This window comes from Schistocerca gregaria, chromosome 11 (assembly GCF_023897955.1).
Source record: "Schistocerca gregaria isolate iqSchGreg1 chromosome 11, iqSchGreg1.2, whole genome shotgun sequence".
In the NCBI taxonomy this organism is placed as follows: Eukaryota; Metazoa; Arthropoda; class Insecta; order Orthoptera; family Acrididae; genus Schistocerca; species Schistocerca gregaria.
In genome coordinates this window covers 93,030,786-93,049,788 of record NC_064930.1, presented here as the reverse complement: position 1 = coordinate 93,049,788, position 19,003 = coordinate 93,030,786, and the positions used below count along the sequence as shown (strand labels likewise).

Genomic DNA, 19,003 nt, shown 5'->3' with positions numbered 1-19,003 from the left:
GGTCTCCCTCTACGATTTTTACCCTCCACGCTGCCCTCCAATACTAAATTAGTGATCCCTTGATGCCTCAGAACATGTCCTACCAACCAATCCCTTCTTCTAGTCAAGTTGTGGCACAAACTTCTCTTCTCCACAATCCTATTCAATACCTCCTCATTAGTTACGTGATCTACCCAACCAATCTAATCTTCAGCATTCTTCTGTAGCACCACATTTCTGTTCTCTTCTTGTCCAACAATCTACATAAAAACCTAAAATCAGTTACTTATCAGCAGCCATTGTTTAAGATAAAACGCGGTATAAACAGAGTTCGAATGACTTTTTGATAGGCAACGCCTTCAACTCTGTAGATGAGTATCTTAACAGAGACTGTTAAGCCAGCTTAAGTAAAAATGTCTGTTAGGCTTCAGTAAAGTATAGGAATTTTGTGTACGATAAATTTATTAATAGTGCATAACATTGTTTCATTCTAACAGCGTATTAATTCTGTAAATAATAGCTGTTCCAGTTAACCGCATTGTATTCACCTATTTCGACAATCTCCTGACAAATGATCAGATTAGTAAGTATTACATACAAATGTTTTTGTGTAATACTTTCTGACATGTTCCACACCCAAGAGAGTCATGTAACGTTTTGGGTCTGTTGTTGTTGTTGTTGTTGTCTTCAGTCCTGAGACTGGTTTGATGCAGCTCTCCATGCTACTCTATCCTGTGCAAGCTTCATCATCTCCCAGTACCTACTGCAACTTACATCCTTATGAATCTGCTTAGTGTATTCATCTCTTGGTCTCCCTCTACGATTTTTACCCTCCACGCTGTCCTCCAATACTAAATTGGTGATCCCTTGATGCCTCAGAACATGCCCTACCAACCAATCCCTTCTTCTGGTCAAGTTGTGCCACAAACTTCTATTCTCCCAAATCCTATTCAGTACTTCCTCATTAGTCATGTGATCTACCCATCTAATCTTCAGCATTCTTCTGTAGCACCACATTTCGAAAGCTTCTATTCTCTTCTTGTCCAAACTATTTATCGTCCATGTTTCACTTCCATACACGACTACACTCCATACAAATACTTTCAGAAATGACTTCCTGACACTTAAATCTATACTCGATGTTAACAAATTTCTCTTCTTCAGAAACGCTTTCCTTGCCATTGCCAGTCTACATTTTATATCCTCTCTACTTCGACCATCATCAGTTATTTTGTTCCCCAAATACCAAAACTCCTTTACTACTAAAAGTGTCTCATTTCGTAATCTAATTCACTCAGCATCACCGGACTTAATTCGACTACATTCCATTATCCTCGTTTTGCTTTTGTTGATATTCATCTTATATCCTCCTATCAAGACACTATCCATTCCATTCAACTGCTCTTTCAAGTCCCTTGCTGTCTCTGACAGAATTATAATGTCATCGGCGAACCTCAAAGTTTTTATTTCTTCTCCATGGATTTTAATACCTACTCCGAATTTTTCTTTTGTTTCCTTTACTGCTTGCTCAATATACAGATTGAATAACATCGGGGAGAGGCTACAACCCTGTCTCACTCCTTTCCCAACCACTGCTTCCCTTTCATGCCCCACGACTCTTATAACTGCCATCTGGTTTCTGTACAAATTGTAAATAGCCTTTCGCTCCCTGTATTTTACCCCTGCCACCTTCAGAATTTGAAAGAGAGTGTTGCAATCAACATTGTCAAAAGCTTTCTCTAAGTCTACAAATGCTAGAAACGTAAGTTTGCCATTCCTCAATCTTTCTTCTAAGATAAGTCGTAAGGTGAGTATTGCCTCACGTGTTCCAACATTTCTACGGAATCCAAACTGATCCTCCCCGAGGTTAGCTTCTACTAGTTTGTTTGTGGGCCTGTGGGCGAGCTCTTCGGTGACCCTGCTGTTGGTCGGCTCTAGTAGCAGCTGGTAGTTGCCAGCATTGGCGGCCGAAGACTTCCGGCATAAGAAGTCAGCCTCAATTTGCCAACGGCCATGTCAAAGAGAGCGGAGGAGCGGATAGAGGTTCAGGGCACTCTCTTGTCCTAGGGGTGGGAAATTGCCCCTAAAGGTGGAAGAATGAGCAATGATCAACGACATGAGGATGCAGAAGGCAATGGAAACCACTGCATTAAAGACACGTAACGTGTATCCACAGGACATGTGGCCTGTAGTTGAAGAAGTGTCATGATGATCTCTCCATTGGCAAAAGATTCCGGTATAGTCCCCCATTCGGATCTCCGGGAGGGGACTGCCAAGTGGGAGGTTACCATGAGAAAAAGATTGAATAATCAACGAGTCGGGACGTGGAATGTCAGAAGCTTGAACGTGGTAGGGAAACTGGAAAATCTGAAAAGGGAAATGCAAAGGCTCAATCTAGATATAGTAGCGGTCAGTGAAGTGAAGTGGAAGGAAGACAAGGATTTCTGGTCAGATGAATATCCTGTAATATCAACAGCAGCAGAAAATGTTATAACAGGTGTAGGATTCGTTATGAATAGGAAGGTAGGGCAGAGGGTGTGTTACTCTGAACAGTTCAGTGACCGGGTTGTTCTAATCAGTATCGACAGCAGACCAACACCGACAACTATAGTTCAGGTATACATGCCGACGTCGCAAGCTGAAGATGAACAGATAGAGAAAGTGTATGAGGATATTGAAAGGGTAATGCAGTATGTAAAGGAGGACGAAAATCTAATACTCATGGGCGACTGGAACGCAGTTGTAGGGGAAGGAGTAGAAGAAAACGTTACAGGAGAATATGGGCTTGGGACAAGGAATTAAAGAGGAGTTCTGTAACAAGTTTCAGCTAGTAATAGCGAATACCCTGTTCAAGAATCACAAGAAGAGGAGGTATACTTGGAAAAGGCCTGGAGATACGGGAAGATGTCAATTAGATTACATCATGGTCAGACAGAGATTCCGAAATCAGATACTGGATTGTAAGGCGTACCCAGGAGCAGATATAGACTCCGATCACAATATAGTAGTGATGAAGAGTAGGCTGAAGTTCAAGACATTAGTCAGGAAGAAGTGGGATACGGAAGTTCTAAGGAATGACGAGATTCGTTTGAAGTTCTCTAACGCTATAGATACAGCAATAAGGAATAGCGCAGTAGGCAACACAGTTGAAGAGGAATGGACGTCTCTATAAAGGGCCATCACAGAAGTTGGGAAGGAAAACATAGGTACAAAGGAGGTAGCTGCGAAGAAACCATGGGTAACAGAAGAAATACTTCAGTTGATTGATGAAAGGAGGAAGTACAAACATGTTCCGGGAAAATCAGGAATACAGAAATACAAGTCGCTGAGGAATGAAATAAATAGGAATTGCAGGGAAGCGCAGACGAAATGGCTGCAGGAAAAATGTGAAGACATCGAAAAAGATATGTTTGTCGGAAGGACAGACTCAGCATACAGGAAAGTCAAAACAACCTTTTGTGACATTAAAAGCAACGGTGGTAACATTAAGAGTGCAACGGGAATTCCACTGTTAAATGCAGAGGAGAGAGCAGATAGGTGGAAAGAATACATTGAAAGCCTCTATGAGGGTGAAGATTTGTCTGATGTGATAGAAGAAGAGTCGATTTAGAAGAGATAGGGGATCCAGTATTAGAATCGGAATTTAAAAGAGCGTTGGTGGACTTACGCTCAAATAAGGCAGAAGGGATAGATAACATTCCATCAGAATTTCTAAAATCATTAGGGGAAGTGGCAACAAAACGACTATTCACGTTGGTGTGTAGAATATATGAGTCTGGCGACATACCAACTGACTTTTGGAAAAGCATCATCCACACAATTCCGAAGACGGCAAGAGCTGACAAGTGCGAGAATTATCGCACAATCAGCTTAACAGATCATGCATCGAAGCTGCTTACAAGAATAATACACAGAAGAATGGAAAAGAAAATTGAGAATGCGCTAGGTGACGATCAGTTTGGCTTTAGGAAAAGTAAAGGCAAGAGAGAGGCTGTAGCCTTTCGCCCCTACTCTTCAATCTGTACATCGAGGACGCAATGCAGGAAATAAAAGGAAGGGTCAGGAGTGGAATTAAAATACAAGGTGAAAGGATATCAATGATACGATTCGCTGATGACATTGCTATCATGAGTGAAAGTGAAGAAGAATTAAATGATCTGCTGAACGGAATGAACAGTCTAATGAGTACACAGTATGGTTTGAGAGTAAATCGGAGAAAGACGAAGGTAATGAGAAGTAGTAGAAATGAGAACAGCGAGAAACTTAACATCAGGATTGATGGTCACGAAGTCAATGAAGTTAAGGAATTCTGCTACCTAGGCAGTAAAATAACCAACGACGGACGGAGCAAGGAGGACATCAAAAGCAGACTCGCTATGGCAAAAAGACATTTCTGGCCAATAGAAGTCTACTAATATCAAATACCGGCCTTAATTTGAGGAAGAAATTTCTGAGGATGTACGTCTGGAGTACAGCATTGTATGGTAGTGAAACATGGACTGTGGGAAAACCGGAACAGAAGAGAATCGAAGCATTTGAGATGTGGTGCTATAGACGAATGTTGAAAATTAGGTGGACTGATAAGGTAAGGAATGATGTTCTACGCAGAATCGGAGAGGAAAGGAATATGTGGAAAACACTGATAAGGAGAAGGGACAGGATGATAGGACATCTGCTAAGACATGAGGGAATGACTTCCATGGTACTAGAGGGAGCTGTAGAGGGCAAAAACTGTAGAGGAAGACAGAGACTGGAATACGTCAAGCAAATAATTGAGGACGTAGGTTGCAAGTGCTACTCTGAGATGAAGAGGTTAGCACAGGAAAGGAATTCGTGGCGGGCCGCATCAAACCAGTCAGTAGACTGATGACCAAAAAAAAAAGTTGCCAGTCAGTGTTGCTGATGTGCAGGGGATTGCCGACGTTTGTCGCTGTTTGCGTATGTTAGTTTACCACAGGTGTCTATGCCCTACCTAGCAGTGTCTTTGGCCGCTTGTGTTTCCACCTGTGGTTGTCACACACAACATCCACAGTCAACAACCATCTTGAGGAGTTCTGGGAACCGGAGTGATGCAGAACTTTTTCTGATGAGTGTATTTCTGACGAGTTTAAGAATTCTTGACTGTTGAAATTCACGCAAGCCCACGATGGCACTCGACAAAATTAGGATCTTTAGTGGGTGCCGAGCGTTTGCGAAGAATGGCGAACAACCCCACTAGTGTGACGTGACAAGTTGCTGGCAGGGCCTGCATTTCTCGTTCACCCCGTAAACTACCATACTGACCAGATATGAGGAACATGTGTCTCGCCTAACAGACCGTGCCACGCTGTAACAGGTACATTATCGTCTTAGTAATGACGTACCGCTTCTTATGCCATGTGTTTCTAGCTCGTTTCTCTGTGCAATAGCACTAACCGCTTTGCCCATTGTCTACAACAACGCAATATTTCGAAGCAATAAATATTTTACGAAAGTCAATGACTCGTACATCTTTTTTTTAAAAAAAGTTTAATTTAAAAACTAAACATTTTAGCAGTGTTTCTGCGGCTAATTCACATTTTGTTTTTTAGCAAATTATTAGTGTTGTTGTTCTGGTGTTCATCCCGAAGATTAGTTTGATGCTGCTCTCCATGCTACCCTATCCTGTGCAAGGCTCTTCATCTAATAGCCACAACTGGAAACAACATCTCTCTGAATCTGCATACTGTATTCATCTCTTGGTCTCGCTCTACAATTTTATCCTCCACGCTGCCCTCCAGTACTAAACTGGTGATCCCTTGATGCTTCAGAACGTGTCCTACCAACAGATCCCTTCTTCTACTCAAGTTGTGCCACAAATTCCTCTTCTGGCCAATTGTATTCAGTAATATAATAATTCCAATCCCAATGAAAGCAGGTGTTCACAGATGTGAAAATTACCGAACATTAAGTTTAATAAGCCACAGCTGCAAAATACTAACACGAATACTTTACAGACGAATGGAAAAATTAGGAGAAGCTGACCTCGGGGAAGATAAGTTTGGATTCCGTAGAAATACTGGAACAAGTGAGGCAATACTGACCTTACGACTTATCTTAGAAGAAAGATTAAGGTAAGGCAAACCTACGTTTCTAGCATTTGTAGACTTAGAGAAAGCTTCTGACAATGTTGACTGGAATACTCTCTTTCAAATTCTAAAGGTGGCAGAGGTAAAATACAGGGAGCGAAAGGCTATTTACAATTTGCATAGAAACCAAATGGCAGTAATAAGAGTTGAGGGGCATGAAAGGGAAGCAGTGGTTGATAAGGGTGTGAGACAGGTTTGTAGCCTCTCACTGATGTTATTCAATCTGTATATTGAGCAAGCAGTAAAGCAAACAAAAGAAAAATTCGGAGTAGGTATTAAAATCCAGGGAGAAGAAATAAAAACTTTGAGGTTCGCCGATGACATTGTAATTCTGTCAGAGACAGCAAAGGACTTGGAAGAGCAGTTGAATGGAATGGACAGTGTCTTGAAAGGAGGATATAAGATGAACATCAACAAAAGCAAAACGAGGATATTGGAATGTAGTCGAATTAAGTCGGGTGATGCTGAGGGAATTAGATTAGGGAATGAGACACTGAAAGTAGTAAAGGAGTTTTCCCATTTGGGGAACAAAATAACTGATGATGGTCGAAGTAGAGAGGATATAAAATGTAGACTGGCAATGGCAAGGAAGGCGTTCCTGAAGAAGAGAAATTTGTTAACATCGAGTATGGATTTAAGTGTCAGGAAGTCATTTCCGAAAGTGTTTGTATGGAGTGTAGCCATGTATGGAAGTGAAACATGGACGATAAATAGTTTGGACAAGATGAGAATAGAAGCTTTCGAAATGTGGTGCTACAGAAGAATGCTGAAGATTAGATGGGTAGATGACATGACTAATGAGGAAGTATTGAATAGGATTGGGGAGAAGAGAAGTTTGTGGCACAACTTGACCAGAAGAAGGGATCGGTTGGTAGGACATGTCCTGAGACATAAAGGGATCACCAATTTAGTATTGGAGGGCAGCGTGGAGGGTAAAAATCGTAGAGGGAGACCAGGAGATGAATACACCAAGCAGATTCAGAAGGATGTAGGTTGTAGTAGGTACTGGGTGATGAAGAAGCTTGCACAGGATAGAGTAGCATGGAGAGCTGCATCAATCCAGTCTCAGGACTGAAGACCACAACAACAACAACAACAATTCTGCATTAGTTGCATAGTGTACGCGTGTAATCTGCAGGATCCTTCTGAAGCACCACATTTCATATGCTTCCATTCTCTTCTCGCCTGAACTCCTTATCTTCCTCAATTCACTTCCATATATCGTTACTCTCCATACAAATACACTCAGAAAAGATTTCCATGCACTTAAATCTATAGTCGATGTTAACAAATTTCTCTTCTTCAGAAACTCTTTCCTTGCCATTGCCAGTCTACATTTTATATCCTCTCTACTTCGACCATCCTCAGCTATTTTGCATCCCAAATAGCAAAACACATCTACTACTGTGAGTGTCTCATTTCCTAATCTAATTCCCTCAGCATCACCTGATTTAATTCGACTCCATTCCATTACCCTCCTTTCGCTTATGTATATGTTCATCCTCCTTTCAAGACACTGTCCATTTCGTTCAACTGTTCTTCCGAGTCCTTTGCTGTCTCTGACAGAATTACCATGTCATCGGTAACGCTCAAGGTTTTTTTTTATTTCTTCTCTCTAGATTTTAATTTCTACTCAAAATTTTTCTTTTTTTCCCCTTACTATTTGTTCAATGTAAATACTGAATAATATGGGGGATGGGTTACAACCCTGTCTGACTCCCTTCCCATCCATTGCTTTCCTTTCGGATCCCCTGACTGTCCTGTAAATAGCCTTTCGCTCCCTGTATTTTACGCCTACCACCTTAAGAATTTGAAAGAGAGTATTCCAGTCAGCATTGTCGAAAGCTTTCTGTAAGTCCACAACATATGTTTTCCTTTCCTGAGCCTCGCTTCTAAGATACGTCGAAGAGTCAGCATTGCCTCCAGTGTTCCTACATTTCTCTGGAATCCAAACTAATCTTCCCAAAGTTAAAAAATTTTAGCAGTTTTTCCATTCTTCTGTAAAGTATTCGTGATAGTAGTTTGCAAGCACGATTATTAGTAAAAAATTTAAAAAAAAATGCTCCTGTTATAAGCGAGACTAAGGAAATACCGAAATTACCGGTTATTCGCAACTGGAATATCGCTCTCGCTTTAAACCAGGAGGTTTTTCCCCTCCGTAGTCGGTTGACGAGACAAGCTGAGAATAAGCGGTATGGCAATCGCCTTAGTTATGACGTACCGTCTGGCCTCTGTGGATTTGGGTGTTGCGCAAGGATACTATTTGCGTGTGTGTGTGTGTGTGTGTGTGTGTGTGTGTGTGTGTGTGTGTGTGTGCCGGCGTGAGGGGGGAGGGGTGGGCGAGGGGTCTGCAGGAGAGGACAGAGTGGGTGAGAGGTCGCCGGCTCAGCGGCTGATAGCCTGAGGGTAAGAGACCAAGCAGGCGGCGCCCACTGTGTGCGGTGTTTGCAGCGAGCAGCGGAGCGGGACCCATGTCGTAAGTCTCTACGTGTTCAAACTTTTTGGGAACATTGTTGCACGAAACACAGGTGTAAATTTGTAATCTGTTCAGCAAACACAGCTGTGGTCGCGTGCGGTTACTTCTTATTTGTGGATGATTAGTTTCGATCTGCTACATAGATCATCATCAGATCTACGTGGCTGTTCAAGAAGTAGGGTGATTTTTCAAACTGAGCCGGCAGCGTACATTCCTTTTTTTGTTTTTGTTTTTTGTAATGTTGGTACACATGTCCCGAACCTACACAGGGTGAGTCATCTAACGTTACCGCTGGATATATTTCGTGAACCACACCAAATACTGACGAACCGATTCCACAGACCGAACGTGAGGAGAGGGGCTCGTGTAATTGGTTAATGCAAACCATACAAAATGCACGGAACTATGTTTTTTTAACACAAACCTACGTTTTTTTTAAATGGAACCCCGTTTGTTTTGCTAGCACATCTGAACATATAAACAAATACGTAATCAGTGCCGTTTGTCGCATTGTAATATGTTAATTACATCCGGAGATATTGTAACCTAAAGTTGACGCTTGTTGTAGGAACTGTGACCATGGTGTATTCGAACTCTGAAAAGGCGGAGATGATACTCAGCAATGGCGAGTGTCGACGAAATGCAGCTGAAGCCTGCAGGGTGTATGCAGAACGGTACCCGGACAGAGAGCATCCAATGTGCGGCACATTGCAAAACACCTACCGCCAACTGTATGCAACAATTATGGTCGTAGCATGCAAACGGGTCCTTAACAGGCCCGTCACAGGAGAAGCGGGTGCAGCTGGTGTGTTAGCTGCTGTTGCCATGAACCCACACGTGAGTACACGGGACATTGCGAGAGCCGGTGGACTGAGTCAAAGTAGTCATACTGCATAGTCACCGCTTTCACCCGTTTCATGTGTCGCTACATCAGCAATTACATGGTGATGACTTTAACCGTCGAGTGCAATTCTGTCAATGGGCATTAACAGAGAATGAGTTGCACTTCCGCCTGTTTACCGATGAAGCGGGTTTCACAAACCACGGGGCAGTGAATCTACGGAACATGCATTACTGGTGCGTGGACAATCCTCTCTGGCTCAGACAGGTGGAGCGACAGCGACCGTGGACTGTAAATGTATGGTGCGGAATCATTGGCGGCCACCTCATTGGTCCTCACTTCATTGCAGGGGCCCAAACAGCTGCAACATACATCGCGTTTCTACAGAACGATCTGCCAACGTTTCTCGAAAATGTCCCACTGAAACGCGTCGTCGTATGTGGTATCAGCATGATGGTGCACCTGCACATTCCGCAATTAACACTAGGCTGACCCTTTACAGGATGTTCGACGGGCGTTTCATAGGACGTGGAGGACGCATAAATTGGCCAGCCTGTTCTCCTGATCTTACACCTCTGGACTTCTTCCTGTGGGGTACTTTAAACGAGAATGTGTACCGTGATGTGCTTACAACCCCAGAGGATATCAAACACCGTATTGTGGCAGCCTGCGGCGACATTGCACCAGATGTACTGCGGCGTGTACGACATTCATTACGCCAGAGATTGCAATTGTGTGCAGCAAATGATGGCCACCACATTGAACATCTATTGGCCTGACATGTCGGGACACACTCTATTCCACACCGTAATTGAAAACGGAAACCACGTGTGTACGTGTACCTCACAGCCCACGGTAATGTACATGTGCGTCAGCGAAAATGACCAATAAAAAGATGTTCGCATGTGGACGTAATGTGCTGTTCCAGTCTCCTCCGTACCTAAGGTCCATCACCGTTCCCTTTGGATCCCTACGTAATTCGGTGCTCTCCGATACACACGATCGAACAGCAGAGGAGTGGTACTCAAGCGTCAACTTTAGGTTACAATATCTCCGGATGTAATTAACATTTTACAATGCAACAAACGGCACTGATTACGTATTTGTTTATATGTTCAGGTGTGCTAACAAAACTAACGGGCTTCCATTAAAAAAAACGTAGGTTTGTGTTAAAAAACATACTTCCGTGCATTTTTTTATGGTTTGTATTAACCAATTATACTAGCCCCTCTCCTCATGTTCGGTCTGTGGAATCGATTCGTCAGTATTTGATGTGGTTTACGAAATATATCCAGCGGTTTTTGAGAGACTGAAAAGTCAGATGTGTTGTAGTGTGCACGGCGATTTTGGATTAATATACAAAATGGAGCAACGAATTTGCATCAAATTTTGTGTGAAAAATGGAATCAAGTGCTCTGAAACACTGGAAGTGTTGCTGTAAGTAAAAAAAAGTTTGCTAACGGTTCATGCTTTTCCAGCGTGGCGGAAAAGGTGCCAATGACGAACCTCGCTCTGGACGCCCCAGGGCATCAAAAACAGATCGACACTGTGAAGAACATCGTTTTCGAAAATCGTCGAATTACCGAAAGAGAAGCGGCTCAGGATGTTAGCGTATCTGTTGGCTCGTGTCGGGCAATTTTTTCAGATGGTTTTGGCACGAGACGAGTGTTGGCGAAGTTTGTTCGAAAACTTCTCAATTTTGATCAGAAGAACTGTCGCATGAGCGTCGCTCAGGTGTTTTTGAATGACGTCAGTGACGATCCCGATTTGCTCAAAATGGTCGTAACTGGTGACGAAACATGGGTTTATGGTTATGACGTCGAAACCAAAGCCCAATCACACCAATGGAGAGTCAAGACAGAAAGTGCATCATTAATTTTTCCCTGAAGGTCGTACGGTCAATAAGGGGTATTATCTTGACGTTACGTGTTGTTTGCGAGAGGCAAGAAGCAGAAAACTTTTCGGAATTGTGGAAAAACAATTCATGGTTTTTGCGTCACAAGAATGCATCTGCTCGTTCATAGTTGCTTGCGAGACATTTTTTAGCCAGACACAACACGAAAATCGTGCCTCGGCCACCATATTCAAGGAGTTTTGCCCCCTGCGACGTTTTCCTCTCCCCATAGCTTAAGAGACCTAGGAAAGGACGAAGATTTTCAACAACTAATGAAATAAATACTATCAGGCTAATGACGAATATTTTTTTCTCTTCCTTTGGCATGGTAGGGATTACCAAATTTCTGCTTCACGTTAGACTGCGGCGTGCTGAAGTGTAGAACGCCGTTCTGAAACCAGTGCCAGAGGCACAGTCCAGATGTTCACTATTTCTGAGTCTTCCCTATTAACCGTGTAACTCATAAGTCAGCTTACAGCGATTTTTAGTGTCAGAGGCGAAAGCCACTAAAGAGTAAATGTGTTGGTAGGTGAGTGTAAGAATTCCAAGATCCTAGAAAAACTTCTGCATTTTCATCTACAATAGTCTTATTGTTCGCTTTGCTGAATAACCACATTATCTATCTTATTAATGCGCTTCCGCAGGACTTAATGAGGATGGAAACATTCAGAATAATCTAACATTCTTGTCTTTACATCAACAAACTCTGAGATGTTTCTGAGGGCAACACATGCAAAACTGGACTTCTTGATATGTATAGATCTTATAATTACATTTTCTCCGAGGCATTTAAGTCTCATCTTGATCTACGATAGTTGGAAACAGAAGAAATGAATCTAGATTAGTGCCGTGATCGGGATTCGATCCCGAGTCTTCTTGCTTACTAGACAGAGATGTTTACCACTGTGCCACCACAGTACTGTAGAACTATGGTCATCATTTCTGCCCAGTAAGCAGAAGATCAAGGTTCGAAACACGGCCGCGGCACAAATTTTAATTTATTCCTTCAGCAAGACTGTGCTTAAGCTGACACACAATATTTTTTACCGCAACGCAATCTGACTTTCAATAATCCCTACAAAATAATGGCCCTGACTAACATTAACCTATACGTTTCACAAATCACTTACCTCACCAAAATCTTCGTTACTCGAACTACTGCAATACAGCGAGCGCCACTACTGCCAGCTAAATAAAAGATTCAAACTACTGAAGTCACTAACTACTGATAGGCATAGTTAGCGAATGAAAGATTTTGATAGAGAACAAACAATGTATTGACCTCAATAGTGTTCAAAAGTCATAATGTATATAGCAGTTCGTGGCATCCCGTCTTACAAATTTCAAAACTCCGCCATCTCTCTCCCCTCATCCACCACTGCTGGCGGCTCACCCCCAACTGCGCAACGCTACGCGCTGTTCACATCCAGCTGCCGCTGCCCAACACTACAATGGCAGACAACAATGCAAACCGGCCACAGACTGCACACAGCACAGCCAGTGATTTTCATACGGAGCGCTACGTGGCGTTACCAATTAAAAAAAAAAAACTAAACAGCCTACTTACAATTGTCTTTCACTTAGCTAGTGCGTATGGAAACTGAAGAACTGAATCAACATTAGTGCCGCGATCGGGATTCGACCCCGAGTTTTCTTGCTTGCCGTCCGGAGTGGCGAAGCGGTTCTAGGCGCTACAGTCTGGAACCACGCCACCGCTATGGTCGCAGGTTCGAATCCTGCTTCGGGTATGGATGTTTGTGATGTCCTTAGCTTAGTTAGGTTTAAGTAGTTCTAAATTCTAGGGGACTGATGATCTCAGATGTTCCCATAGTGCTCAGAGCCATTTGAACCATTTTTGAGCCTTTTTTGAAATCACGTAGTACGTATCAAGACTTAAAACAGTCAGCTGTGAACCGCCTGTAGAGCTGTTCAGTTGTGATTAGAGCCTGTCTGGCAAGGCTGAGTGCTGTGCTCGTGCCACCTGCAAACACTGAAGTTCTTTGACCAGCACTTTAAAGTCAATGCAAGACGATTCACGAAGTCTAACAACAAGGGTGCTACCGATCCTTGTTGGAGCTCATATGAAGTGTTCCCCACCTTTATGAGGTGAGTCTCATGCGTGCGACACACTACGATTTGTGTTGCGAAGGCCAGATTCCATCTATGGTAGACGGATGCCGTTAATGACAGCATCACTCATTAGACTGACATGTAGGATTTTGTGGTGCGCGCAAACGGATTTGCGCAAGGTCACCAAATATGTCAATAGGATAATTTTACCTGCTTAGCTGAGAAAATACTTAAAACTTCGTGAGCCACCGGAATTTCCGCAGTTGCAACATCGGTTTCCTCGGATCACGGAAGTTAAGAGCTGTCGGGCTGGGCTAGCACTTGGATGGGTGACCACCCGGTCTGCCGAGCGCTGTTTGCAAGCGGGGTGCGCTCAGCCCTTGTGAGGCAAACTGAGGAGCTACTTGATTGAGCAGAAACTGCTCCGGTCTCGTAAACTGAGATACGGCCGGGAGAGCGGTGTGCTGACCGCAAGCCCCTCCATATCTGCATCCAGTGACGCCTGTGCGCTGAGGATGACACGGCGGCCGGTCGGTGCCGTTGGCTCTGCGGTGCCTATGGACTGATTTTACGTTTACGCTTCCTTTGTGAAGAAGTCTTTACCAAAGCTAACCTCTGGGGCTCAGTACCCCTGGACAGCAACTTTCTCAGGGATTTTGAAAAGACAGGATCGAGTGAAACACGTTTGTAATTAAACATACTCTGAAACTTCCTGGCAGATTAAAGCTGTGTGCCGGGCCGAGACTCGAACTCGGGACCTTTTCCTTCTGCGGGCAAGTGCTGTACCAGCTGAGCTACCCAAGCACGAGTCACGCCCGGTACTCACAGCTTTACTTCTGCCAGTATCCCGTCTCCTACCTTCCAAACTTTACAGAAGCTCTTCTGTCCGGTACTCAGAGCTTTACTTCTGCCAGTATCTCGTCTCCTACCTTCCAAACTTTACAGAAGCTCTCCTCATGCTGGAAACATATTGTGCTTATCCTCAGTTTCATAGATCACTCTTCATTGATTACGTAGTTTTCTTAAGAGAAATCCTGTAAAGTCGGGACTAGATTTAAATGTTCTACTGTAAGTCAAGCCATAAGCAACGTGATTTCCACCTTCCAGTCATCTGATGATTTTTTTTTAAGGAATGTCTGTCAGTGATTCGTGTAATACCTGCTGAAACAAATCTATTGCGTGTGTGTTGGGTTTGTTGGCACTGTGAGGAAATTATCAGTGTCGTCATACGGCAGAAGACGAGGCGGTAGCGGGCGGGTATCGCACGGTAATCAAGTCTTTCTCGTAGGCTTATTTATTTTGGTAAGTGTCCATTATAAATAGGTGTCACTAGTCTGTTCCGTAATGACTAAAGGGCTTTTCCTAATATTCGAGTCTTACGCAGTGCGGAACTGCGCTTCGTGTTCTCCATACACTCCCCCCGCCACCCGCAGAGTTATTAGCGACTGCCCTCCATACCTCTGCCCCTCCAGGCGCCCGCAGCCCCCATCTCTACTGGTAGCAGCAGCTACAGCTGTGCGCCACGGCACACAGCGGCCACTAAAAGTGGCTCAATATCAGTAGGAGACAAGAAAAGACTCAAAATAGAACGGCTGCACGTCGATAAACTGAAGGACCGCAACAGCTCTGCACGATTATTTGACGCTGTAGACGGAGCGTGTAGCCAAGCACGTGTGACGCAAAGCCTGGAGAGTAATTCAGCACTTGCGTGTTGTTCATGTTGTTGTTGTTGTTGGGTCAGTCCGCAGCTGTGCACTACTCTACGCTATGCGAGCCGCATCATCCCTCTGTGCCCGCAGCTAGACCGCGTCCTCTTGAACCTCCTTACGGTATTCAAGCTTCCGGTGGCAGAAACTGGTTAAAACCGATGCCGGTACGGTTAAAATGGTTCTGAGCACTATGGCACTTAAACCTAAATAACCTAACGGCAGCACACACATCCATGCCCGAGGTAGGATTCTAACCTGCGACCGTAGCAGTCGCGCGGTTCCAGACTAAAGCGCCTAGAACCGCTTCGCCACAATGGCCGGCAAATACCGGTATCCTAGTTATAAATTACCGGTATTTCTTTGCTCTCTCTTGTCACAGGTGTTGCTTATCTTTCTACCAATAACCGAGAAATGAAACCGAAATATCAATCAACCATAACAGTCGTGATAAAAATGTTCCATTCGAATAATGAATAAGCTTTCTTTTTCTTTTTTTTTTAGGGTGCAATTTTTAGACGTAAAATTTCCTTTTGTGTGGTTGGTGGTGGTTAGTGTTTAACGTCCCGTCGACAACGAGGTCATTAGAGACGGAGCGCAAGCTCGGGTGAGGGAAGGATGGGGAAGGAAATCGGCCGTGCACTTCTCAAAGGAACCATCCCGGCATTTGCCTGAAACGATTTAGGGAAATCACGGAAAACCTAAATGAGGATGGCCGGAGACGGGATTGAACCGTCGTCCTCCCGAATGCGAGTCCAGTGTGCTAACCACTGCGCCACCTCGCTCGGTCCTTTTGTGTGAAGTTCTACGTTAGTATGTAGGCTGAGTCACGTAAGACGTAGCCCCCCTACACATAGCGACATGCAGTTTTCGAGAAATGTTAGAGCATAGAGTGGCAAGTATATTTTTATTTGGCTCATATTTTTAGCGCTGGTGTCAGCTGAGATATAGAAGAAAGAACTTTTTTTTTCAAAAAATAACGTCTACTATAAATTGTTAATGTTGAACAGCAACAAGCCGCAAACTGGAATGAGATTTTCACTGTGCAGCGGAGTGTGCGCTGATATGAAACGTTGTTGTGAGTTCAGAACAAAACGTCAGCTGTCAGGTCCTGGGTGGCCCTTGCATAGATTCACTGCAGGAAAAATGATTCGGACAAAGAATGTGACAAAGAAGTTCCATGACAGACCATGTCTCAATCACAGTATCCTCCACACCGCCCTTTGTCGCTCTCTGTCTGTCTCTCTCTGTCTCCCTCCCTCCCTCTCCATCCCCACCCTCCCCCCTCTCAGTGTATCTCTCTCACTCACTCCCTCTCTGTCTGCCTCTCTGTCTCTCTCCCTCTCTCTCCCCCCTTCCCACCTCTCTGTCTGTCTCTCTCCCCCCTCCCCGCCCTCTCCCCTTCTCCTGCTCTCTCTCTCTCTCTCTCTCTCTCTCTCTCTCTCTCTCTTTCTCTCTCTCTCTCTCTCTCCCTCTGTCGGTCTCGCTCCCTCCCTCTCTCTCCCTACCCTCACCCACTCTCTCTTTCTGTGTCTCTTCCTCCCTCTATCTCCCTGCCCCTCTCCATCCCCCCTCTTTCTCTCTACCATCTCATTCTGTTAGTATAAAAGGAAGACGGCCGTAACAGTAATGCGTTCAGAATGCTGAATACTGTAAGGTCCTCGAAGCTTATGGATAACATAGATATGACCGTAAATACATACCTCTTACAGTAGCACAGAAGGGGATGTGCCATACTGGAGGGAGCCCTGTGTCATGTTTCAATCCTAATTCTCTTTCCAAATATCGCTTTCCTTTCCTTTCGTCTTTGCTCAATGTACAGTCTGAGTAACACTGGCGGTAGACTGCAATCCTATCCCACCCTGTTCTCAACTGACTCCATATTCTGTACTTCGACACTTATAGCTGCAGTATCGTTTCTGTAAATTTCTAACTAACCTTTCGCTCCAAGTATTTTATCTTTGTTACCTTAAGAATTACAAAGCCCATTTTCCATCAACATTCTGAATACCTCTAAATTTACAAATACTGCAGAACTATTTCGTCTATTTTGTAAAATGATGTGCAGGGAAGTACACTACTGGCCATTAAAATTGCTACACCAAGAGGAAATGGAGATGATAAACAGGTATTCATTGGGCAAATATATTATACTAGAACTGACATGTGATTAAATTTTCACGCAGATCGGGTGCATAGATCCTGAGAAATCAGTACCCAGAACAACCACCTCTGCCCGTAATAACGGCCTTGATACGCCTGGGCATTGAGTCAAACAGAGCTCGAATGGCGTGTACAGGTACAGCTGCCCATGCAGTTTCAACACGATACCACAGTTCATCAAGAGTAGTGACTGGCGTATTGTGACGAGCCAGTTGCTCGGCCACCATTGACCAGACGTTTTCAGTTGGTGAGAAATTTGGAGAATGTGCTGGTCAGGGCAGCAGTCGAACATTTTCTGTATCCAGAAAGGCCCGTACAGACTTGCAACATGCGGTCGTGCTTTACCCTGCTGAAATGTACCGTTTCTCATGGATCGAATGAAGGGTAGAGCCACGGGTCGTAACACATCTGAATGTAACGTCCACTATTCAAATTGCCGTCAATGCGAACATGAGGTGACCGAGACATGTAAGCAATGATACCCCATACCATCGAGCAAGGTGATACGCCAGTGTGGCTATGACGAATACACGCTTGCAATTTGCGTTCACCGCGATCTCGCCAAACACGGATGCGACAATCATGATGCTGTAAACAGAACCTGGTTTCATCCGAAAAAATAACGTTTTGCCATTCGTGCACCCAGGTTCGTCGTCGAGTACACCATCGCATGCGCTCCTGTCTGTGATGCAGCGTCAAGGGTTTACGCAGCCATGGTCTCCGAGCTGATAGTCCGTGCTGCTGCAAACGTCGTCGAACTGTTCGTGCAGATGGTTGTTGTCTTGAAAACGTCCCCGGCTGTTGACCCAGGGACGATCCGTTACAGCCATGTGAATAGAGATGCCTGTCATCTCGACTGCTCGTGATACGAGGCCGTTGGGATCCAGCACGGCGTTCCCTATTACCCTCCTGAACCCACCGAGTCAATATTTTGCTACCAGTCATCGGATCTCGACCAACGCGAGCAGCAATGTCGCGATACGATAAACCGCAATCGCGATAGGCTGCAATCCGAACGGAAACGTGATGGTACGCATATCTCCTCCTTACACGAGGCATCACAACAACGTTTCACCAGGCAACTGCTGTTTGTGTATGAGAAATCTGTTGGAAACTTTCCTCATGTCAGCACGTAGTAGGCGTCGCCACCTGAACCAACCTTGTGTGAACACTCTGAAAAGCAAACCATTTGCATTTCACAGCATCTTCTTTCTGTCGGTTAAATTTCGCATCTGTCTCACGTCATCTTTGTGGTACAGCAACTTTAATGGGCCGTAGTGGCTTTCTTCGAGTCGTCCTACATTTATGCAGATGATCATTCGGGTTTCACCATTCTTCTGTCAATAATTCTTGCCATTATTGAGTAACCATGTCTTATTAAACTGACAGGTCGGTTGTACTCACAGCTGTCAGCACCTGCTTTCTGTGTCATACACCTTGCACAGCGGGTAGGACAGTTCGGTCACTGCCGCCTCTTCTAGGAAAGTACAGCCTCTGTATTTGTGTCAATAAACCACATGGTGACGGCGAACGCCTCTCGTGCAGCGTCTGCGACGGGTTGGGTCAAATGGCTCTGAGCGCCATGAGACTTAACATCTGAGGTCATAAGTCTTCTAGAACGTAGAACTACTTAAACCTAACTAACCTAAGGACATCACACACATCCATGCCCGAGGCAGGATTCGAACCTGCGGCCGTAGCCGTCGCGCGGGGTCCAGGCTGAAGCGCCTCGAACCGCTCGGCCACTCGGGCCGGCTCTGCGACGGG

The 19,003-nt window shown here is 44.5% G+C and overlaps 1 protein-coding gene across 1 annotated transcript in view; it reads left to right on the top strand.

Moving 5' to 3' along the window:
* The first annotated feature begins 8,434 nt into the window (after nucleotides 1-8,434).
* The window catches only part of LOC126294954 (uncharacterized), a 607,599-nt gene continuing 597,030 nt past the window's right edge, over nucleotides 8,435-19,003 (top strand). The window contains exon 1 of the mRNA XM_049987174.1: nucleotides 8,435-8,562. The gene's annotated coding sequence lies outside the window, so the exon portion shown is untranslated. The remainder of the gene's footprint in view (nucleotides 8,563-19,003) is intronic.